Consider the following 6,000-nt stretch of genomic DNA (forward strand, 5'->3'; position numbering starts at 1 on the left):
CCGGTCTCACACTGTCTGTAGACTCACACACATAAGCTGGTCTCACACTGTCTGTAGACTCACACACATAAACTGGTCTCACACTGTCTGTAGACTCACACACAAACTGGTCTCACACTGTCTGTAGACTCACACACATAAACCGGTCTCACACTGTCTGTAGATAAACACACATAAACTGGTCTCACACTGTCTGTAGACTCACACATAAACTGGTCTCACACTGTCTATAGATAAACACATAAACCGGTCTCACACTGTCTGTAGATAAACACACATAAACTGGTCTCACACTGTCTGTAGATACACACATAAACTGGTCTCACACTGTCTGTAGATAAACACATATAAACCGGTATCACACTGTCTGTAGATAAACACACAAACTGGTCTCACTGTAGACTCACACACAAACTGGTCTCACACTGTCTGTAGACACACACACAAACTGGTCTCACACTGTCTGTAGATACACACATAAACTGGTCTCACACTGTCTGTAGACTCACACACATAAACCGGTCTCACACTGTCTGTAGACTCACACACATAAACCGGTCTCACACTGTAGACTCACACACAAACTGGTCTCACACTGTCTGTAGACTCACACACACAAACTGGTCTCACACTTTCTGTAGATACACACATAAACTGGTCTCACACTGTCTGTAGACTCACACACATAAATCAGTCTCACACTGTGTAGACTCACACACATAAACTGGTCTCACACTGTAGGCTCACACACATAAACCGGTCTCACACTCTGTAGATGCACACATTGATGTACTGTTACATGTACTACCATCAAATCACTCTTCCAGACTGTTACATTTATATTCTAAATGAATAACTAAAAATGACTGGATACGTCCCACAGCATTGATGTTTTATCCAAAGCCAGAATATACTGTAACTTTAGTTTAGGAGCTGCGCAGTTGTTATCGTGTGTCATTGTTCACCAGTGGGCGGTCGGTTTTAGTGTCTGGATCTGAGTTTTGTAATCACTGTTAGTCTCATGAGCAGCTGGTTGTCCCACCAGGTGGGACAGTGGAGCTGTAGGACATGGACCGGAGGGATTGTGGTTTGAATGAACAGCCAGTGAATACAAAATCCATCCCAGGGTTTTGAACTCTAGCTCTAGAGCTGAACACCTCTGGCATATGAAACAAAAACAGGAAACTGTTTTAGGAAACAGGACGTGAGCATGGCTTGTGTTGTAACCAGGATAAAACCAGGATAAAAGCGTGATCACAGTGCGTGCAGGCATGGGAGGGGCTTACCGCACTCCTCTGAGAGGGGCAGGAACTCATAAACGCACGCGTGCATGAGACGGCACTCAAAACTCAAGTATTCAACTGGCACGACACTGGGTGGTTAACTGAGCCATGTCATGCACTGCAGTTTATGTTCGTGTCTCCCGGGATCCTGTACTTCCCAGTTACCCTTCCCGGGATCCAATACTCCCCAGTTACCTTTCCCAGGATCCTGTACTCCCCAGTTACCTTTCCCAGGATCCTGTACTCCCCAGTTACCTTTCCCAAGATCCTGTACTCCCCAGTTACCCTTCCCGGGATCCAATAATCCCCAGTTACCTTTCCCAGGATCCTGTACTCCCCAGTTACCTTTCCCAGGATCCTGTACTTCCCAGTTACCCTTCCCGGGATCCAATACTCCCTAGTTACCTTTCCCAGGATCCTGTACTCCCCAGTTACCCTTCACAGGACATCAGCCCTGAATCCAAGAACACGGAACGGCCGGTGGGTGTTGGGCTGGGAACTGAGAAAGAGCAAGAACACGGAGCGTATAAAGGTGTCAGAGGCTGACTGGGAATAAAATTGGATATAACTGAACCTCTTACTTCAGTGAGGGTCCCGCCTTCCAAGCCACTGACATCAATTCCTGTAGTGGCCACAATTCAAGCATGCCCAGCATGTTTCAGACATGACCCAGAGCATGATGGCATATGAGCTGCTAAATTAAGACAAAAACTCATAGGAAGACCTGCTTCACGCCTCGGATGCATCTTTCCAACCTCACAGGTTCATTTGTGTCACCTCTTGTCCGGATTACAACTGTTCCGCTCTTCCTGCGAAAATGCTTTAACAGACTGCAGGTCATTTCATCTGAAATTTAGACACCTGGAAATCAGTCCACACTCTAAACTGCCCACGTCTGTCAGTCTAAGTTTTTACATTTTTAAAAAATATTTTCTTTTTATAATGTAATCTCAGGTCTATGAAAGGCACTGTGTAAGTAAAGATTATTATTATTATTATTATCATCTAAAATGTATCCTTTATACTTCTGTCCTAAGGCCATAAGACCAATGTCATATTACTTTAATGGCTGATTTTTTAACAGAGATTCCAATTAATTGATTAAATGTCTTGAAAATCAAGTACAGTTTGCTGACAGGTAACATTAATTAACCACAGGGCTTCTGAATTGTCTCTTGGGTAATTCTGTAAACTTGTTACTTTTCTCAGGCGTCACTCAGACTGGCTGAAGTGCGACTGACATCTTGTCAGTCTGTAGGAGGAGGAGCTAATCAGGGAGGAGAGAGGTGGTGGTCTCACCTGTAGGAGGAGGAGCTAAGCAGGGAGGAGTGAGGTGGTGGTCTCACCTGTAGGAGGAGGAGCTAATCAGGGAGGAGAGAGGCAGTGGTCTCACCTGTAGGAGGAGGAGCTAATCAGGGAGGAGAGAGGCGGTGGTCTCACCCGTAGGAGGAGGTGTTCCTGTCTCCTGTTACTGTCTCCATATCAAGGATCTTGAACCTAGTGCAGTCAATCTTGTGCACATTGTCTTCTGGGCTACACAGGTAATCCATGTACATGAAACCCAGTATAAGAAACAGGAAACAGTAGTTCATGGCCCATGTTACGTGCGTGGTTGTGTGATCCTGGTCTAGACAGATAACCACCTCCATAAATAAACCATGATTATTATTTCAGCCTTTAACTGAGAATGTTATTTCCTTTCAAATCACCCCTATTACAACCTCTCCACACTGGAGACACAGAGAGAGGGTGACGCCGCCCCACAGAAAGCGATAGAAAGAAACACACCTATATGCAGAGTTACACCTAATCGGGTTATTTCACTTACAATATAGCGTAGTTTAGAAAGTACACAAGCCAAGATCTCTCTCGAAGGTCTCGCGAGTCTGTGTATGCGGATGTCTCTAAAGTGCCCTTATTGCCAGGTCAGGTCAGACTGAAACCCTAGCACATCCTATCCAGGGTTCTAACCACACCGCTATTATTTCTTCAACACCAGAGCAAAATCTGGAAGAAGGATGATTTAAGCTCTTCATTAGGGATTGGACATTTTGGAGTATACACGACAAAAAAACAAACAAACAAACAAAAACCAAAACCTATCAGCAGTATCCAGTGTGGGAAAAAAAAAGATTTTCAGTTTCAATCATGAGCTCTGCACTGATTGGTGGTGGAGAAGGTTGCAGAAAGTCTGAATGACATCATTATGACATCTGAATGGCACCATTATGACACAGTCAAGGTTGGTCACATTTGCCATTGGAAATCGGTGCTAAATGGGGCATCACACGCTAGACTGCCATGACCTAAAAGGGTCGATCATTACAGTACAATAACTGCTGAAGATTGTGCTTTCAAAATGTGCTTTCAAAATGTCTGCTCTGTTTCCAAAGTACAGTTCTGTGCAATTTTTACTCTCTGATGTTGAAGCACCACATTACGAGGGAACGAGCAATTTTCTCCTCCAAGAGTTGATGGAGTCCCTGGTGTAGTTTACACTTGTATTCAGTGAGGTTTGGTCTTAAAACACACTCATGTATCCAGACACCATCAATATCCATGACAACTGTTGCAGGCATAACATTGTTACTATGGAAACTGTGGTAACTTTTTTGTGTGGCTCCAGAGAAGGTTTCTGTACATGATAAGGTGGTGTGTCCCATGTCCTCTGATGCTGATTTCTGAAGTGAATTATTGGCCTGTTCGCATTCCAACTTTCAAGCCGGATGGAATGTTACAGCTAGAGTGCACATCCCTCCACAACACCGATGAGCCCTCATCAGGAACCCCCGCAATCTGGCAGGCTACACGTGTTCTCTGGGAGGGACACCGCAGTGTGAATGACACCCAGGGCTGTAAGCACAAACACATGCGACACGTTCACCCTGATCTTTAGCTGCAAACCTGCAAATCCCTTCAAGGTCTCCACCCTGTATACAGGCCTTTGTATACTGTTGTATGTCAACACAAGAGGATGTCTTGGTTCTTCTAAATGAGCTCATCTGTCACACCTCGATGGCTGTTACAGCACGGCAGCTATTTGTGACTGTGGTCTGGTTCACTGTCAAAGAGACGTGTGACCGTCGTCTGGTTCACTGTCAGAGAGACGTGTGACCGTCGTCTGGTTCACTGTCAGAGAGACGTGTGACCGTGGTCTGGTTCACTGTCACTGTCAGAGAGACGTGTGACCGTGGTCTGGTTCACTGTCAGAGAGACGTGTGACCGTGGTCTGATTCACTGTCAGAGAGACGTGTGACCGTAGTCTGGTTCACTGTCAGAGAGACGTGTGATCATGGTCTGGTTCACTGTCAGAGAGACGTGTGACTTTGGTCTGGTTCACTATCAGAGACACATGTGACTTTGGTCTGGTTCACTGTCAGAGAGACGTGTGAACCACATAACAGAAGGAATGTGTCAGAGAGCACACAGCTACACACGTGATATTCATTATCACAGCTTTCAGTGTGACCCAGCGCATGAAGAACGGCGCGCGTGCAGCCTTTGGGTGCAGATGCAACGAAGCAAACACAGAGAAGCTCGGTCACTGAATCTCTTTACATCATTTTTCATTTTAATCATAATAATAATGCATCTGTGTAGGGGATGTCGCAAGGTACCATGCACACCATGAATTAGTGCGGCACGTGACCCGAAACAGGTGTTAAAGTTTTAGAGGTTTGCGTCATAACGACCTGGTAAGATCTACTCATCGACCGTGGAAATGATTAAATTACGTTCGACTGCTTTCTTAACTGAAATCCAACAAGGAAAGCAAATTTCGCAAGATGTTGTGTGCAGATGAAAGTTCCACGTTAACATTGTTGTCACTGTGTTCTGCGCGAGACAGCGTTTCAAGCATCTGAAAAAGTCGTCAAGCACTACACATTTAATAAGAAATTAGACATATTTGTAGGGTTTTGTACTAACCTAAAGGGGACATACTACCCTTACACATCCTAATAGTTATATATGGTGTGGCAAAGGTAGTTTATATAAGTTGCATAGGCCTGTATGTATGTATGTACGTAACCACCATTAGCAATGTGTGATGTGGTTCAGTTGCTGCCACTGAACGATCTGTGTGAGATCTGTCATAAGAGAAGGATGTGAGATCTGTGTGAGATCTGTCATAAGAGAAGGATATGAGATCTGTTTGAGATCTGTCATAAGGGAAGGATGTGAGATCTGTGTGAGATCTGTCATAAGAGAAGGATGTGAGATCTGTGTGAGATCTGTCATAAGAGAAGGATGTGAGATCTGTGTGAGATCTGTCATAAGAGAAGGATGTGAGATCTGTGTGAGATCTGTCATAAGAGAAGGATGTGAGATCTGTGTGAGATCTGTCATAAGAGAAGGATGTGAGATCTGTGTGAGATCTGTCATAAGAGAACGAGTCCTGTGAAGGCAGGTGTACAGGTACAACCTTATAGTGGTCCTCTGAACACGTACAGTCCACACCCCACCCTGAAGGACCTGATACATTCCAAGCCTTTGTCACAGATATTGTGACCCTCCCCATCTAAGTCCATCATGAGACCTTGGAAAGTTCTCACACTTGAAATGGCACACAGTGCATATGTTTAAGTTTACGCTGGTTTATTTTCTAGCAGTGCAGTGAAATGAAGAGGAAACAGAGGAACTGTGGAGCTTTGACTCGTCCTGTGTGCGCTTGGGTAGAGCTGAATAACTACAGACACGGCTGAGAAAGAGAACGAAA

The sequence above is a fragment of the Electrophorus electricus genome, chromosome 17 (genome assembly GCF_041902795.1).
Source record: "Electrophorus electricus isolate QZ-2024a chromosome 17, ASM4190279v1, whole genome shotgun sequence".
NCBI classification, from domain to species: Eukaryota; Metazoa; Chordata; class Actinopteri; order Gymnotiformes; family Gymnotidae; genus Electrophorus; species Electrophorus electricus.